The sequence below is a fragment of the Schistocerca gregaria genome, chromosome 2, assembly GCF_023897955.1.
Source record: "Schistocerca gregaria isolate iqSchGreg1 chromosome 2, iqSchGreg1.2, whole genome shotgun sequence".
Taxonomy (NCBI): Eukaryota; Metazoa; Arthropoda; class Insecta; order Orthoptera; family Acrididae; genus Schistocerca; species Schistocerca gregaria.
This window is the reverse complement of record NC_064921.1, coordinates 985419284-985438273: the sequence shown is the minus strand read 5'-3', so window position 1 is coordinate 985438273 and position 18990 is coordinate 985419284. Positions and strand designations below refer to the sequence as shown.

Genomic DNA, 18990 nt, shown 5'->3' with positions numbered 1-18990 from the left:
GTACAGGGATTCCCCAAGGTCTGGGTTGCGACACAAATCTACAGACTGCTGTGGCCATGAATGAGGCCGTCTCTCACCTCCAGCGAAATACACGAAATACCTGCTGCGCGACTGGAACGTTACTGCGCTACTGGCGCAACACAAAAAGACGACACGGCGGTTAGGCGGCTAACAAATAATGCGCGCCACATACTTTACGTGTACTGCTCCACGGTTGTAGCCAAGACTGGAAGAACGGCGCGACGCGTTTGGCCTCCAGCCACATCTGAAAGTCCAGCATTTCCAGTTACGGTGATCGTCAGGTTCCTCCAGAAAAACAAGAGGATCTGCTGCCGGCGGCTTAAAGCCCCGCACCGCTGCACTAGAGTTTCGCGGCAGTCGGTGACGGCACTCCGGCTGGTACTCGAGCAGTTTTCAAGGTAAGTGCAGGAACAGTGTACCAAATGCACAGAGCACATCGTTCTATATATAGGAAACAGTCGTACGGTGCGGGAACGTCACAAGTGGAGTGTCTGCAATTAGGTCACGCAGAGTGGCCACGTGGTTTGAGGCGCCATGTCGCGGATTGCGCGGCCCCTCCCGTTCGAGTCTTCCCTCGGGCATCAGTGTGTGTGTGTGTGTGTTGTTCTTAGTATAAGTCAGTTTAAGTAGTGTGTAAGTATAGGGAGCGATGACCTCAGTAGTTTGGTCCCTTAGGATTTCCCACACATTTGAACATTTTTTGCCATTAGCTTAGCTACTTTGGCTGACGACGAAATGAGAACATAAATTCACATGAAATATTAGACTGTTCGGGAAGAAATGTTTAGTTTCTTATTTTTGCGACCGTGCCAGCTTCCGGTATCTTATGTGCTCCAGTACTGTTCGCACTAGCAATCGCATTTCATAAACTGAACAGCAAGCAGGACCTGAATACCGACTTCAATTTGTAGGCACCTCAGTAAAATATCCGTAATGGCAGCTAAGCAGACTGCGTCCTAGTCGAATATTACCTTTCAAACAGTAAGACTCAGCATATTTCGTTACAAAACCTGTTAATAAGACATAATAAAGTACTGTGCAACATGCTTAAAATTTTTTATATACAATGTGGTCCATTAATCGTGACCGGGCCAAATATCTCACGAAATAAGCGTCAAACGCCGGCCCGGGGTGGCCAAGCGGTTCTACGCGCTACAGTCCGGAACCGCGCGACCGTTACGGTCGGAGGTTCGAATCCTGCCTCGGGCATGGATGTGTGTGATGTCCTTAGTTTAGTTAAGTTTAAGTAGCTCTAAGTTCTAGGGGACTGATGACCTTAGAAGTGAAGTCCCATAGTGCTCAGAGCCATTTGAACCATTTTTTAAGTGTCAAACGAAAAAAACTATAAAGAACGAAACTTGTCTAGCTTGAAGGGGGAAACGAGACAGCGCTATGGTGGCCCGCTAGATGGCGCTGCCATAGGTCAAACGGATATCAATTGCGTTTTACAAAATACGAATCCCCATTTTTTTTTACATGTTCGTGCTGTACGCAAAGAAATATGAATGTTTTAATTGGATCACCTTTTTCGCTTTGTGATAGATGGCACTGTAATAGTCACAAACATATGGCTCACAAATTCAGACGAACAGTTGGTAACAGCTAGGTATTCTAAATTAAAATACAGAACGTAGGTACGTTTGAACATTTCATTTCGGTTGTTCTAATGCGATACATGTGTGAACTTATCTTTTCTGAGAACGCAGTCTTTTACAGCGTGATTACCTGTAAATACCACATTAATTCAATAAATGCTCAAAATGATCTCCGTCAGCCTGAATGCGTTTGGCAATACATGTAACGACATTCCTCTCAACAGCGAGTAGTTCGCCTTCCGTAATGTTCGCACATACATTGACAATGCGCTGACGCATGTTGTCAGGCGTTGTCGGTGGATCACGATAGCAAATAGCCATCAACTTTCCCCACAGAAAGAAATCCGGGGACGTCAGATACGGTGAACGTGCGGGCCATGGTATGGTGCTTCGACGACCAATCCACCTGTCATGAAATATGCTATTCAATACCGCTTCAACCGCACGCGAGCTATGTGCCGGACATCCATCATGTTGGAAGTACATCGCCATCCTGTCATGCAGTGAAACATCTTGTAGTAAAATCGGTAGAACATTGCGTAGGAAATCAGCATACTTTACACCATTTAGATTGCCATCGATAAAATGGGGACCAATTATCCTCCCTCCCATAATGCCGCACCATACATTAACCGCCAAGGTCGCTGATGTTCCACTTGTCGCAGCCATCGTGGATTTTCCGTTGCCCAATAGTCCATATTATGCCGCTTTACGTTACCTCTGTTGCTGAATGATGCTTCGTCGCTAAATAGAATGCGTGCAAAAAATCTGTCACCGTCCCGTAATTTCTCTTGTGCTCAGTGGCAGAACTGTACACGACGTTCAAAGTCGTCGCCATGCAATTCCTGGGACATAGAAATATGGTGCAATCGATGTTGATGTAGCATTCTCAACACCGACGTTTTTGAGATTCCCGATTCTCGCGCAATTTGTCTGCTACTGATGTGCGTATTAGCCGCGACAGCAGGCATCATCGTTTGTTGCAGGTCGTGATTGACGTTTCACAAGTGGCTGAACGCATCCTGTTTCCGTAAATAACGTAACTATCCGCGAACGGTTCGGACACTTGGATGATGTCGTCCAGGATACCGAGCAGCATACATAGCACTCGCCCGTTGGGCATTTTGATCACAATAGCCATACATCAACACGATGTCGACCTTTTCCGCTATTTTTATACGGTCCATTTTAACACGGGTATTGTATCACGAAGCAAATACCGTTAGCAATGGCGGAATGTGACGTGATACCAAGTACTTATACGTTTGTGACTATTACAGCGCCATCGACCATAAAGCGAAAAAAGTGATCCACCTAAAACATTCATATTTCTTTACGTACTACACGAATACGTAATAAAAAAATGGGGGTTCCTATTTAAAATAACGCAGTTGATATCGGTTTGACCAGCGGCAGTGCCATCCAGCGGGCCAACCATAGCGCCATCTGGTTTCATTCTTTGTAGTTTTTTTCGTTTGATGCTTATTTCGCGACATATTTGGCCCAGTCACTATCAATGGACCACCCTACACAATACAGTCGCCAGTTCCTCAGCCTTCCTTCTATTTCATCAGATATATGAAAGCTGAAAGTTTGTGCTGGGACTCGAAAACGGATTTACCATTTTTCATGGGTGGCTGCCTTATGCGCTTCGGCCATCCGGACACGGTCCCTGACCGACCCAAGTTTCCCCCTTATCGCACGCTGCAATGCAGCGCCCCTCGGGCATCAACCCCCTATTGACAAATTACTGATTTCCATTGGAGTTAGGACGATATTAACGCATCCGCAGTGAGGCAAATGCCATGGAGTCGTCACGCTATCACAGAAACATATATATTATGTACGAGTAGTGTCTGTTCTGCGGACTTGTCCGACCACAAGACACTTTTTTTTTCGCAGAATCCTTTGTTAGTCATTCGCAGCATCCCCACAGCATGTGGTTCGTCGACGATGTTCTGTGTCCCGTTATGTTGCCTTCATAGCAGGGCATTCTGGGCTTACATTTCAGCAAGATAATGCGCGCCTCCACATTGCGAGAATTTCTACTGCTTGCCTTAGTGCTTGCAGACTCTCACTATATCAGCAAGCTCGCCGGATCTCTCCCCAGCTGAGAACGTTAGGGGGCTTTACAAGCAGGACCCTCCAACGATCTCGAGATTTTGACGATGTAATGCGCCATTTGGACAGAATTTGGTACGATAACCCTTGAAAAGATATCCAAAAACTCTATCAACCAATGCCAAGCCGAATAACTTTTTGAATAAGGACCAGAGGCAGACCAAAGTGTAACTGACTGTCAATTTGTGAAGCTCTTTCTCGTTATAAATAATCCATTTTTTATGAAACTGTAATTATTTGCTTAGCTGTACATTTATGTTTATCGACTTCCGTCCCATTCGGATAATTCCTTCGTTCTACATATCACATGTCATGTATTTACCAAATTTGGTTGACATTGCTCCAGGCGTTCCTGAGTTACACTGTTATGATAAGAAATTTTACCTCTACCCAAAGCCATAGAGTTTCTGGGGGCAACTTACTGCTATAGTTTTGTGACAAAAAGTGATACGTGTGCCATAACTGGTAGAAATCGCTTCAGGCTTTACCCCACGTGGGAAACGTTATTGGCATTGTCACCAGTTCGGCTAGCTGCCCAGAAAACTGTGGATGCGATACTAATGTGGGTCGTTGTCGAATTTTTTCACATGTCAACTCATCTAACGCGCCACCCGAAAACCCGAGGTGGCAATGGTATATCGTCCCAGGAGTATTTTTACGCAAGTTATTATATTACCAGGTAACAGAGAGTTTCCTGCTAGAAATGTCTCCAGACGTTCCGTGAGTTATGTTCGTACGTCACTCACTTGTCAACCGCGCTTATTACTAGAAGCGGGTGGTTCTTACGTCTACCTCTACATGATTAATCAGCAGTTTAAAATTAAGCGTCTGGCACTTAACCACAGCAGGTTACATTTGCACCAAGTTTGGCTGAAATCGATCCAATGGTTCAGAAATATGCAAACATACAATAAACAAAATGATTTTATAAATATTTAGATAGTACTAAACATATAGATAAGGAAGTATGATTACAAGCCTTTTAGGTTGCAACTACTTCTCGTACAAACAGCCGTTTCCCACCACTAAAATAACTGAGAAATATAATTTCTTTTCTGAATACATGGCGGAAAAATACTGAAGTACAACCACCTAAAATAATTTAATTCAGAAATAAGTTTACTTTTTAAGGCTCCGTATCTCTGTCTATTCAAACGGAACTCTTATAGGACCACTTGGTTGGCCGTCTGTCTGTCCGATTGAAAAGACCATTTTTGCGCATGAAGAGGTAAAGGCATGAAGCTGAAATTCATGTCGAATAAGGTCCAAGGTACCTTGCTGGTGTAGAAATTTAAGACTCTGTTTCTGTACAATAAAAATATTCGGTCATTTATGTCACATATTCTGAAACTCGAAAACTCTCTCATCAGAACCTATAGACAAGGTATCTACAAACATAATTAAGTTTGTGCAGAATCCTCAGAGCGGGAGTCCAACTCAATTTTTTCCATTTTCTATCTTTAATTTAATAATTTATTTTATAGTTTTATTTTTGTTAACGGATGGATTGCTGTGCATTACGAATATGAAACTATTACGTGCTACTGGCGGCTTGCGTCGTTCCAGAAAATATTTTAAGCTTATGAAGCTAATTGCATTACTAAATATACATCTGGACTTGCACATTTTGCGAACTACAAAACCTATTAGCCATAACATATAAACATTTTTTTTAGATTGGCCAATAAAGGATAATGTGTAGGCGAACACCACAGGATACGATCAGTCTACAATAAACCTTATTAGAGATTTGCACATCGCTACAGCAAGCTGCAACCGTGCTGGTCTAGGGACTCTGGCCCTGGAGGTCCTATGTTAACGAAAATATTTGCTGGTAATAGCAACTACAATGTTTAAGAAGAACAAGAGAGGAGAATCGTCGGGCAGAATCAATGTATGAGGGTCGGTCAAAAAGTAATGCCTCCCATTTTTTTTCTACTTAAAAAAATTAAGTTAAGGGAAAAATTTGAATTTGGCGCCATTCCTCAAACCTTCTTCTGCAATCCACTGCAGTAGTAACTTTCTGTGTCAACAGGTGGCAGCACAGCAGAAGTTTGTAAGATGGCCGACATCGATGTTCGTTTGAGACAGCGTTGTGTGATTGAATTCTTGAATGCAGAAGGTGAAACGCCCATACGCATTCATGAAAGACTGAAGAAGGTGTATGGTGTTGTGACAGTGGATGTCAGCACTGTTAGACGATGGGTTCGTCGTTGTAAGGAAGCTGAAGGGCAAACACCGTTGACTGACGAAAAGCGGAGCGGCAGGCCGGTGAGTGCAGTGACTCCACACAACATTCAGCAGGTTGATGACATCATTCGTGGTGACCGTCGGGTGACTGCAGATGAAGTGTGTCGCATTATTTCTCTTAGTAAAGACAGTGTGATCACGATTATTAAACAATTGGGGTACTCAAAAGTTTGTGCACGGTGGGTTCCAAGAATGTTAACCGATCAGAATAAAGAGGCAAGGAAAACAATAGCCTCCCAACACTTGCAGCGCTTCCGTTTGGAGGGAGATGAGTTTCTGAAAAAAATTGTGACTGGGGACGAAACATGGGTGCATTTTTTTGAACCCGAATCAAAGAGGCAGTCAATGGAGTGGCGTCACACAAGCTCGCCGAGGAAGAAAAAATTCAAAACTGTGCAATCGGCAGGGAAAGTTATGGCAACAGTTTTCTGGGATACAGAGGGTGTGATTCTGGTTGATTTTTTGGAGCAGGGATGCACAATAAATTCTGTTCAATACGTCACAACCCTCAAAAAACTTAAAGCACGTCTTCAGCGAGTTCGCCCAACAAAATCAATGGCAGATGTTCTTCTTTTGCATGACAATGCAAGACCACACACCAGTCGTCACACCTCTGACGAGATTGTCAAAATTGGATGGGAAGTTTTGCCTCATCCCCCATACAGGCCTGACCTGGCACCATCAGACTTCCATCTGTTTGGGCCACTAAAAGAAGCTCATCGTGGGATTCATTTTGAAGATGAGGAGGCCGTCAAAACATCCGTGCGTCAATGGCTTAGGAAGCAGAGCAGTGATTTTTACCGTGCTGGGATACATGCCCTTGTTCAAAGATGGACCAAAACTGTAGAGATGGGCGGAGATTACATTGAAAAATGACAAAATGATCCTCAATGTTGTGGTTTTCAACCTATGTAATTGCATTTAAATTTCCTGACAATTAAACGTAGAAAAAAAATAGGAGGCATTACTTTTTGACTGACCCTCGTATAACAAAATGTCTGCTGGTAACAGCAAATACACTGTTCAAGAAGAATAAGGGGAGAGAATCAACATATAAGGAAGCTGTGAACATAACATTTTTTTTGGTCATCAGTCTTCTGACTGATTTGGTGTGGTCCGTCACGAATTTCTCTTCTGTGCCAATCTCTTTATTTCAGAGTAGCTCTTGCAACCTACATCCTCAATTATTTGCTGAATGTATTCCAAGCTCTGTCTTTTGGCCCATTCCGACTTCTAGCATGAGATAAGGCTAAGGAACGATTTGATTCTTTTTTACCCTTTTCCTGCGCTTTCTTTTTCCTTTTTTCTGTTTTATTTTCGTGACGCATTGAAAGAGATGTTTCAGGACGAGAGCTGTAAATTTATTTCTTTGTACAGCTGCGTTTCTGCTTAAGTCATGCCGTAGTCATCAATGTACAGCCCATCAGAGTATCTTTGTACCACTTACCGCTTTTGTTTCAAACTGCTGCTGCTCCACCTACTTGAGTTATTTTGTGCTAAGAGTTCCTTTGTGGTTTCTAGTTAGTATTTCAGCTGTCTCTCCAGCTTCTTACAAGCTCTTGAGCTCGTGGTTATCCTTCAGTTATGTTGGCTCTGAATAGATCTTCTGGCGACATTGATTTAAGTTGAAAATGCCAGGTCGATACAAATATTTTGACATTTCAAAGTAAACTTGCAGTACTTAATTATTACTGCTTGCTTTTAGTTCTTATTAACACCTGATTTTCTTCTGGCGGGATCTATATTTAAGCAGAGCATTAGACATAGGAAAAATTCTTTGTTTTTTAAAAGTAGTGAAATGTTATCCTGAATGACGACGTAACATTGTACCAGCATTAAATTGAAATTTTGCTCTAATACGACATATTTATAATATATTTTTACTTCCAAGCACTCAGCAACTAGAGAGGTAAAACGCTGCAATGTCTGCTGTGATGTGAAATTTAGAGGAAAAGGTCTAAAAATGGTCACAAATGTAATTATGAACACCCCTCACGAAGAGGATATGGAAAGTGCTGCAGTCTGGTGACCATAACTGAAAACAGTGCCTGTTTTTGAGAGACAGTAGCAGCGAATAGTTGGAAGCATTGTATCATGCAGTGTAGTTACAGCGTCGGTTATTGTGTGAATTGGTGTTTGTTCAGGCCTACAAACGTTTGGCAGGTATGTGAAATCGTTTTCTTTTTATATCCTTCTGATTAATTTAAAATAATTTCTCAGTGATATCAGGAATAATGGAATCCTAAGCTACTTCTAGAAGCACGTTTTAAGTTAATTTTTTTTTTTTTGGTTAGACGTGATAGTGGCCATGTTGCTTAAGACTGGTCAGTGTAAATATGGTCCCATTGGGTTGATGTAAAAATGGGCCTCTATTTAAGAAGGGCCCATATTTACACCATCTCTTCTCTTAAACTATGTACAACATTTAAATAATTTTATGGAGATATGTCTAGTCGAATTTTGTTTGAAGTTCATATATACAATTCACACAGCAACAAACAAATAGAATTTTCAAATTGCGATAATATACACAAGTGCTCTTGTTCGTCCTTGCAGAATCCTGAGAATAAATAAGCGCATCAGTGGGATAAATCTCAGATGGTACATGTCATAGAAGTTGTGAAAGCAAAGGAGGTTTCTATGAAAGATGGTGCAAGAACATTTAGAGTGCCTGGTACCACTTTACAGAGATTTCTTATACTTGGTAAAGTCCCTCGGAAGGAAACCGATTTTAAATGCAGACCTCGAAAAACAGCTAGTTTCTTATCTCCTTGAGATGGAGCAAAAATTCTTTGGGTGCGCTTTGGCGGATCTGAAAAGAATGGCATTTCACCTTGCTCAGAGAAATAGTTTGACAACCACTTTCAAAGGAGGAGAAGAGATAAGGATCAGCTGTCAGTTCGCTAACCTTGTGGCACTTCATATGCCAGAGGGTTAGGCTCCTATAAAGAGAATCTGATGGTTTTCTGTGATTTATTGGCAGACGCCTTCAACGCTCACATTCAGCAAACCGAGTGTATAACATGGACGAGACAGGCCTGTCCATTGTCCAAAGCAAAATTCCAAAAGTGATAGGGATGAAGGGGCAGAAACAAAATGTAGCTCTAACATCTGCAGAAAGAGAGACTACAATCACACTTATCGCGTATATGAGCGCTTCAGGACGTCATGTCCCGCCAACGATAATTTTCCATAGAACCAACATGTCCCAAGCTCTAATGAGAGTCTGCACCTGATGCATCCTTCAGGATGGGTTCAAAATAATTTGCTCACCGAATGGTTCGTTCACTTAAATAAGAAAACATGTCCGACTGAACAAAGGCGTGTTCTCCTCATCTTGGAATCGTATCATGGATATCCTTTCACCTTGCATTTTAATTCCACTCCTGAACGTTTCTTTTATTTCCATCAATGCTTTCTCGATGTACAGGTTGACGAGTACAGGCGAAAGGCTACATCCTTGTCTTACACCTTTTTTAATACGAACACTTCGTTCTTGGTAGTACATTCTTACTATTCCCTCTTGGTTGTTGTGCATATTGTATATGACCCGTCCCTCCCTATAGCTTACCCCTACTTTTTTTCAGAATTTCGAACACCTTGCACCATATTACATTGTTGAACGCTTTTTCCAGGTCGATAAATCCTATGAACGTGTCTTGATTTTTCTTTAGCCTTGCTTCCATTATTAGCCGTAACGTCAGAATTGCCTCTCTCGTGCCTTTACTTTTCCTAAAGCCAAACTGATCGTCACCTAGCGCATTCTCAATTTTCTTTTCCATTCTTCTGTATATTATTCTTGTAAGCGACTTAGATGCATGAGCTATTAAGCTGATTGTGCTACAACTCTCGCACTTGTCAGCTCTTGCCGTCTTTGGAGTTGTGTGGATGATGCTTTTCCGAAAGTCTGATGGTATGTCGCCAGACTTATATAGTCTACACACCAACGCGAATAGTCGTTTTGTTGCCACTTCCCCCAATGTTTTTAGAAATTTATCTATCCCTTCTACCTTATTTGATCTTAAGTACTCTAAAGCTCTTTTAAATTCTAATTCTAGTACTGGATCCCCTAGATCTTCTAAATCGACTCCTGCTTCTTCTATCACACCAGACAAATCTTCTCCCTCATATTGGTTTTCAATGTATTATTTTCACCTATCCGCTTCCTCCTCTGCATTTAACAGTGGAATTCCCATTGCACTCATAATGTTACCACCCCTGCTCTTAATGTCACCGAAGGTTGTTTCGACTTTGCTGTATGCTGAGTCTATCCTTCTGACAGTCATTTCTTTTGCGATGTCTTTACATTTTTCCTGCAGCCATTTCGTCTTAGCTTCTGTGCACTTCCTATTTATTTCATTCCTCAGCGACTTGTATTCCTGAGTTTCCAGGAACATTTTTGTACATCCTCCTTTCATCAATCAACTCAAGGTTTTCTTCTATTACCCATGGTTTTTTCGCAGTGATCTTCATTGTACCTATGTTTTCCTTCCTAACTTCTGCGATGGCACTTTTTTAAGATGCCCATTATTCTTGAATTGTACTGTCCACTGAGCTATTCCTTATTGCTGTATCCAAAGCTTTAGAGAACTTCAAGCGTATCTCGTCATTCCATAGTATTTCTGTAACCCACTTCTTTGCGTATTGATTCTTCCTGACTAATGTCTTAAACTTCATCCTACTCTTCATCACTACTATATTGTGATCTGGGTACGCCTTACAATCCAGTATCTGATTTAGGAATCTCTATGTAATATAATTCAAATCTTCCCTTACCACCTGACCTTTTACAAGTATATCTCCTCCTCTTGTGATTCTTGAACAGAGTATTCGCTATTACGAGCTGAAACGTGTTACAGAACTCAGTTAATCTTTCTCCTCTCTCATTTCTTGTCCCAAGCCCATATTCTCCTGTAACCTTTTCTTCTATTCCTTCCCCTACAACTCCATTCCAGTCCCCCATGACTATAAGATTTTCATCCCCCTTTACATACTGTATCCTCATATACTTTATCTATCTCTTCATCTTCAGCTTGCGACGTCGGCAAGTATACCTGTATTATGGTTGTCGGAGTTGATTTGCTGTCGATTCTGATCAGAACAGCCAGCCGCTGTGGCCGAGCGGTTCTAGGCGCTTCAGTCCGGAACCGCGCCGCCGCTACGGTCGCAGGTTCGAATCCTGCCTTGGGCATGGATGTGTGTGATGTCCTTAGGTTAGTTAGGTTTAAGTAGTTCTAAGTCTAGAGGACTGATGACGTCTGATGTTAAATCCCCTTAGTGCTTAGACCCATTTGAACCATTTCTGATAAGAACGACCCTGTCACTGAACTGTTCACAGGAAATCATTCTCTGCCCTGCCTTCCTATTTGTAACGAATCCTTTTCCTGTTATACCATTTTCTGCTGCTGTTAATATTACCCCACACTCATTTGACCAGAAATCCATGTCTATTTTCCACTTCACTTACTTCACTGACCCGTACTGTATCTAGATCGAGACTTTGCATTTCTATTTTCAGATTTTCTGGTTTCCCTACCACGTTCAAACTTCTGACATTTCACGCCCCGACTCGTAGAAAGCTATCCTTTCGTTGATTATTAAATTTTTTTCTTATGGTAACTTCCCCCTTGGCGGTCCCCTCCCAGAGATCCAAATGGGGGACTATTCCGGAATCTTTTGCCAATGGATAGGTCGTCACAACACTTCTTCGCATGTCCTGTGGATGCACGTTACTTGTCTCTAATGCAGTGGCTTCCTTTGCCTTCTGCATCCTCATGCCGTTGATCTTTGTTGACTCTTCTGCCTTTAGGGGCAGTTTCCCACCCTTAGGACAAGACAGTGCCCCGAACCTGTGTCCGCTACTCCGCCTTCTTTGGGAAGAGCGTCGACAGAATGAGGGTGACTTCTTATGCAGAAGTCTTCGGCTACCAATGAAGATTATTAATCAAAATTTAAGCAGCGGCGGGATTCGCACCCAGGACCGAAGAAGTTTTGATTAGAAATGAAAGACGCAACCCCTACACCACGAGTGCACTAGGTAACCAAATGCTTATTTATCCTAATGTGAAAATTGTTTTAGATTCGAGAGACCACCAGATTTCTTCAAGAATCATCAATACAAACATGAAGATATTAAATGCAAGTAAATTGAGGATTATCGCATAGTCTGCTTACCAGCTCATGCTCAGAAGGTGATTTTTTTAAAATAATCCGTGGAAGAGGTATAAGCTATAGGAAAATGTGGGTGAAACAAGAATCAACAGTAAGATAGAACTCAAAGACTGAAGTACACGGATTAACACTGTACATCTAAGAAGCAAAAAACGGAACTGATGGCAGCGTTAAAATTTCTGGTGGAAGAATATTAGTGTTAAAATTTACTGATGACAATGCTATTGCCAGTCAAAGTAGATAATTGTTACAGGACATGTTAAATGCAATAGTGTGTCTAATGTGCACAAGATAGGAACTGTGAGTAAACAAAGAAAGAATGAAGAAAAAGGAATACTAGATATGAGATGAGTGATAAACTTAATATCAAAACTAGAGACCACTTAGTAGACAAAGTTGGTAATTCTATTTTTTTAAAAAGCAAGATACGCTTGACGAACGAAGCAACGAGAAGGAGAATATACGGATGTCACTAGCACAGGGAATCTTCGTTTAGAAAAGGCAACTACTACCAAATATAAGACTTAATTTCAAGACTAAATTTCTGAGAATGAAGCCCTGGAGCTCAGCATTCTGTGGAAATGAATTATGGCCGATGGGAAAACCGAAAAAGAAGAAAATTAGAACATTTGAAATATGGTATTGCACAAGGACGGCGGAAATTAAGCGCACTTAAAAATGAGAAGGCTGTTCGCAAAATCTGCAGAATACTTATTAGAAGGATGGACGTGACCATAGGACTTGTTTCGACGTCAGTTAATAGCTTCCGTAGTGCTAGAAGGAGTTGTAGATGCCAAAAACTGAAGGGAAAGACAGAGCGTAATATAGCAAAAATCGATGGCGATTTATGTATTACTCTGAAATTAAGAGTTTGTTACACAAGAGGGAGTTGTGGCAGGTGGTATTAAACCATAAGATACAAATCAGCTATAACTCCTGAAAAATGAAGAAAATGGAAGGTTCGTTAAACCTATCGTCACTGTTAGAAACGATTGTGCAAGGGGTAACATTTCGTTAAATATGTGTTAAATATGTGTGCACAGCAGGAAAACATTAAGGAAACAAGTTATCAAAGTACATCAAACAGCCAAAATACATGGGAAGGAAATTTAATAATCACCTTGGGTTGCACTAAAACTACTACTTTGAAGAACTGCATCAATTGTTTAAAATAGTTTACCCGCAATAAATTATTTGTGCTTATTCAGCTGAAATTCACCATAGTAAAATTATCTTTAAGTCTCCTGAAAAACCTCAGCTACTATACTAAATTAAATAGCTGTAAATCTACTACTGTTACCTTTAAAGCCACAGTATTAGCAATTTAGCATCTACCAGTTCAGGTTTTTACATGACTCACGCCTATGAGTCTAACGTGCCTGTGATCATTTGTGTTTACATTCTCTGTCTAAGTTCAGTATCCCACGTTAGTCCTATTTGGCATGGCTCATATGCAGTTCACCAGTATTAGCAATTTAGCATCTACCAGTTCAGGTTTTTACATGACTCACGCCTATGAGTCTAACGTGCCTGTGATCATTTGTGTTTACATTCTCTGTCTAAGTTCAGTATCATATGCAGTTCACCAGTATTCTGACATTGGATGACTTATGAGCTACATCCCTTATAGACTACATTTCTTTCCAGTATCCTGCCAATGAAACGCTCTTACATTGCCTAACCTAGACTGAGCCTATGTGTTCATTCCATTTTATTTTCCTACAAACTGCTAAAACTTCTAGGAGTTGGATGGTTTCAACTGTGACTCATGCACACTGCAGTCGTTGGGTAATACTTTCCTGCATGTTGCGAAGTGCACAGTTTTAAATTTCCGAGCATTTAAAACGAAGTTCAGTCTTTGCATCGTTTGAAACTTTATCACGATCAGACCATATCTGCGCAGCTTTTTTCAGATGTAGATTATAGATAACTGCATCTTCTGCAAAAACGCTGATAGAAGCCTTAACTAACTTCATCAGGTGACTGATTACGTATTGCAAAGAAGTCAAATACGGCCCCCATTCGTTAAAGAGGACCTTAAAAAGGCTGGTATTTTTCATTTATTCTGAAAATAAATTTGTTTATTTCATACCCAAATCCACGATTAAATATTTATGTATTTAGCAATATCATAACCTCACTCTATAGCCAAACTAATTAAAAAACTGTCTTCGATGTTAAGAAAGCCCTCTACGATGTAAGACTTACATTGTCACATATATTACCTCTATTTACAAATACATTAAGGTTGTGACGGTTGCAGTCACTGTCCCAAGAATATTACGAATAATATATCTCAAAGTAGTTAAACGCGAAGACGTGATAATTGTCCGTTCCGCAAGTGAGACGTTTTTATGCACAGGTACAGATACATAGCCGCCTTCCACTGTAAATATCTGAACTACGGCACATAGTTGAAATCTTAGGGAAGAAACATTAAAATTAAATACAGTCTGCCCGATAAATACCTAACTATTCCCCAAATCAAGGTAAGTTCTGCTACGAAAGCAACGAAAAACTCATTTTTGTATCATTGTTTCGACAACTGAACATCATTATAACTTGAAGATAACAATACAACATCTAAAAAAGAATAAAAAGTACGAAATAAAAGATTGTGAGTAAATATAACTATCTTGGACATTTTTGAATGGATTAAAGAAATATTTAATACACAGTTCACTCCCACAAATCGTTGTGTGCATGCCTTTGCATGATAGCAACAGGCAAACTATAAACTTGAGCTAACCACTTTATAAATACATCTACGTATATAACAATGAGAAGGAATTATCCGATTTGGGCGGAAATCGGTAGTTGTGATGTGTACATGTATGGACAAACTGTGACTACAATTCCACAAAAAATTGAATGATTTTTTCAAGATAAAGAGCTTCAGAAACTGAAAAAGTCAATAACGCTTTGGTCCACCTATGGCCCTTATGTTAGCAGTTATGCGGGTTGGCATTGACCGAGATGTTGGATGTCTTCCTGAGGGATGCGTGCCAAATTCTATTTGGCACGTTAGATCGTCAAAATCCCGAGCTGGTTATAGGACCCTGCCCACTATGCTCCAAATTTTCTCAATTGGTAAAAGATTGGGCGACCTTCCTGTCCAAGGTAGGGTTCGGCGAGCACGAAGCGAACAGTAGAAACTATAGCCGAGCGTGGGCGGGCACTGTCTTACTGGGATGTAAGTCCAGGATGGCTTACCATGGAGGGAAACAAAACGTGGCGTAGAATATCATCGCAGTACCGCTGTGCTGTAAGTGTGCCGTGAATGACAACCAGCGAGGAGTTTCTATTGCTCGTCTGGATGCTTGTCAAACCCTACCTTGGCCAGTAAGTTCGCCGGATCTCTCGCCAACTTAGAACTTTTGGGACATTATGGGCAGGCCCTCCAACTATTGGCTAAATTCAAAATGGAAAAGAAACCACAGAAAATCATTTTCGAGGTTGTCGGCAGATGGATTCGAACCACCTCACCTGTAAGGTTACCTTCCATTCGGGAAGCAGTTGCACTCAGCGACTGTTATATTGACTTGTAAATTATAGATTGCAGCAGTCTATCGTCCTTCTTAAATTTTAATATGCAGACCCAGATTTCGGCTAGAAGCTAGACATTCTCAATGCACTATTATTTTCGCTCAATGCATGTAAGACCCTGTCGATTGGGCTTCACCCACAGTTCATCTCACCTGTCGAATTTCCGGGTTCGTCTCAACTCAACGCCTCAATGCTGAAAGCTATCCCGGTCGGTGGTTAATTTGAAGAAATTGGTTGTTGTACACAGTTTTGGAATGAAATAAAACGCATCACAACAAAAGATGTAATTCTGATAGCGCATGTATTTCCTTTAACTCTGCATGTTTGGTCATCTGTGCATAAATGCTTGCATGTTTTTAAGAATTAATTATGAATGGAATTCCTAGCTTCAGTCGTTATAGTATTACAAGAGGATAAATAGATTTTGGACGAAAGGAGGGGAATGTACAGGACGCAGTCGGCGCGGACGAATTCAAGCAGCCCGCTGCAAAAATCTTTTAGAATCGAACGAACTAAAGAATGTGCTGTAATCATATACAGTATCCTATTCGCTCTCCTCAAACGCCTCCCCATCGTTCCGTTTGGGAACTGGATTCCATAGCTGAATACGACCCACGTGACCACATTTGAGCTAGTAACGATCGAATTTTAAGAAATTTTTTAAAAAGATGTGCAGCCATCGCCGCCTGGGCGTTTTGTTGATCGGCACGATTTTTGGGCAACACAGGCAAATCCAAGTTTGTTCTGATGCACTGATTTTAACTTAATCTTATTTTTGGTAATGTTTACTGCTACGCTCCCTCGTGAAATACTGAAATATTGCAACCCGTAAGTTCTATCAGTCTTCAAATAAAGGCTCCAATGTCAACTTTAAGCAGCTCTAGATAGGTAATTAGGCTATTACTGTAGTACGTACATATTTTGAACTTACCGTAACGTCGGTGGACGAACGAAAATCGTTTTTTTTCTCTTAACTGTTGCCAACTTATTGATAATTAGAACCTATTTCAACAGCACACAGCACAGAAACAATAAACGCCAGCACATATTACCTTACAGGGAACTGTAAGAACAAAGCTGATTGATGGGATACTTGACTATCGGTAGAGCGTATCCCGTCTTCGCCTTATGACTGAAAATCAAAATATCTTTCAGTTTCACTACGGGGCAACTAGGTAGTTGTATTTTTATTTGGGAGATAGGGTGGGTCCGAACCTCTCCGGACAAACACCCCTCTCCAGTACCTAGCCCCCCCCCCCCTCCCACCCTTCCTCCCTTTGGCTACTACTTTGCCTATTGGCATTATGCATTTGTCACCAAAATAAGAGGAACTGCTGTACTAACTTCGCCCATATAGTTCCATTATTAGCCGGCCGCGGTGGTCTCGCGGTTCTAGGCGCGCAGTCCGGAACCGTGCGACTGCTACGGTCGCAGGTTCGAATCCTGCCTCGGGCATGGATGTGTGTGTTGTCCTTAGGTTAGTTAGGTTTAAGTAGTTCTAAGTTCTAGGGGACTGATGACCACAGCAGTTGAGTCCCATAGTGCTCAGAGCCATTTTTTAGTTCCATTATTAGAACGCTGGGGGAAAATGAAGGGGGAAACTTTGCGGAGCCATAAATTCTTTCGTACCACTGGAAGTGACACGTTGGAGCAGACATTGCTTATGGGAGGAAAGAATTTAAGAATGACCTTAGACTACACGATGAATGTTTGTATTATTATTAACGTATACCTGGGACGTACAGTTTGCTAATAGTCGCAAAGTGAAACTACACAAGTTGGAACTTCACAAGAATTCATAAAAGAAATTCTGACAGACACAAAAGCAAGAAGTAAAGCTGTGAGTACCGGGCGTGAGTCGTGCTTCGGTAGCTCAGATGGTAGAGCACTTGCCCGCGAAAGGCAGAGGTCCCGAGTTCGAGTCTCGGTCGGGCACACAGTTTTAATCTGCCAGGAAGTTTCATATCAGCGCACACTCCGCTGCAGAGTGAAAATCTCATTCTGAAGACAAAAGCAAGGGTCAAATTCAGAGGAGCACTGTCAGAAGAATTTGAGATCAAGACTGGTGTTAAACAGGGAGATGGATTGTCACCATTGTTGTTCAGTATAGTACTGGACGAAGTGATCAGGCAGTGGAGAGCAATAAACGAGGAAATGGGAATACCAAAGACCCATGTGGGGGACAAAGAGGACAACAGGGCTCAAGTGGACTGCCTAGCATTTGCAGATGACATAGCAATAGTAAGTGAGAAGGAAGAAGACGCAAAGACACAACTTGCCAACTTAAGTAAGGTAGCCAGAGAGGTGGGACTAAGGATCGCCTATAACAAGACAAAGACATCAAATACGACTGCAGACTGGGAAACACCGGAAGGCACTGTCCAAATGGTGGACAAATTTAAATATCTGGGAGAATTTATAACAGGAAGGAACAGGAGCAAGGAGGGAATAACACAGAGGATAAAGAAGATGAGGTCAGCCTTCTGCATGACGAGAGACATATACAATAAAAGAAGATATCCACAGAGGCAAAGCTACGCCATTACAAGGCAACGGTGAGGAATGCAGTATTATTTCCTGCTGAGACGATGACACTAGGAAAAAATTGGGCAGAACAAGCAGAGGAAGAAGAGAGACAAATACTAGATCCCAAAAGAGGTGGAGAGAGGTGGATGCGAAGACCTAGGGAATAATTGTACTAGAGCATGAGAACAATAACCGGGGAAATCAGACTCAAAAGGGTGAGGTTTGCTGGACATGTAGCTAGGATGAGTATGGACAGAATGACGAAGAGAGTGTGGGAAACAACAGGGAGGACAAGGGGAAAGACAGGAACCAAGTGGGTTGTTGAGCCGGCTATAGTGGCCGAGCGGTTCTAGGGGCTACAGTCTGGAACCGCTCGACCGCTACGGTCGCAGGTTCGAATCCTGCCTCGGGCATGGATGTGTGTGATGTCTTTAGGTTATTTAGGTTTAAGTAGTTCTAAATTCTAGGGGACTGATGACTTCAGAAGTTAAGACCCATAGTGCTCAGAGCCATTTGAACCATTTTTTGGGTTGTTGAACTTCGGAAGGACTGGTTGGAATTGGGGATCAAGGTCGAAGGAAAGGAAAATTGGAGGAACAAATATACACCGACCAATATGCCGGAGATCAATGACAGAGAAGAATACAGGAGAAGATTTGAGTGTCACCAGTGGAGCCGGCAGGAGAAACGGAAACTGAAGATCTCGGAAGAGGAGCGGGAGAGAAGGAGAGAAAGAATGAAGAGGTTCTGGGAGAAGAAG

At 41.7% G+C, this 18990-nt stretch overlaps 1 protein-coding gene across 1 annotated transcript in view; it reads left to right on the top strand.

Moving 5' to 3' along the window:
- The first annotated feature begins 340 nt into the window (after positions 1–340).
- Positions 341–18990, top strand: part of LOC126335468 (serpin B6-like) — a 99664-nt gene continuing 81014 nt past the window's right edge. Inside the window, exon 1 of the mRNA XM_049998781.1 lies at positions 341–419. The gene's annotated coding sequence lies outside the window, so the exon portion shown is untranslated. The remainder of the gene's footprint in view (positions 420–18990) is intronic.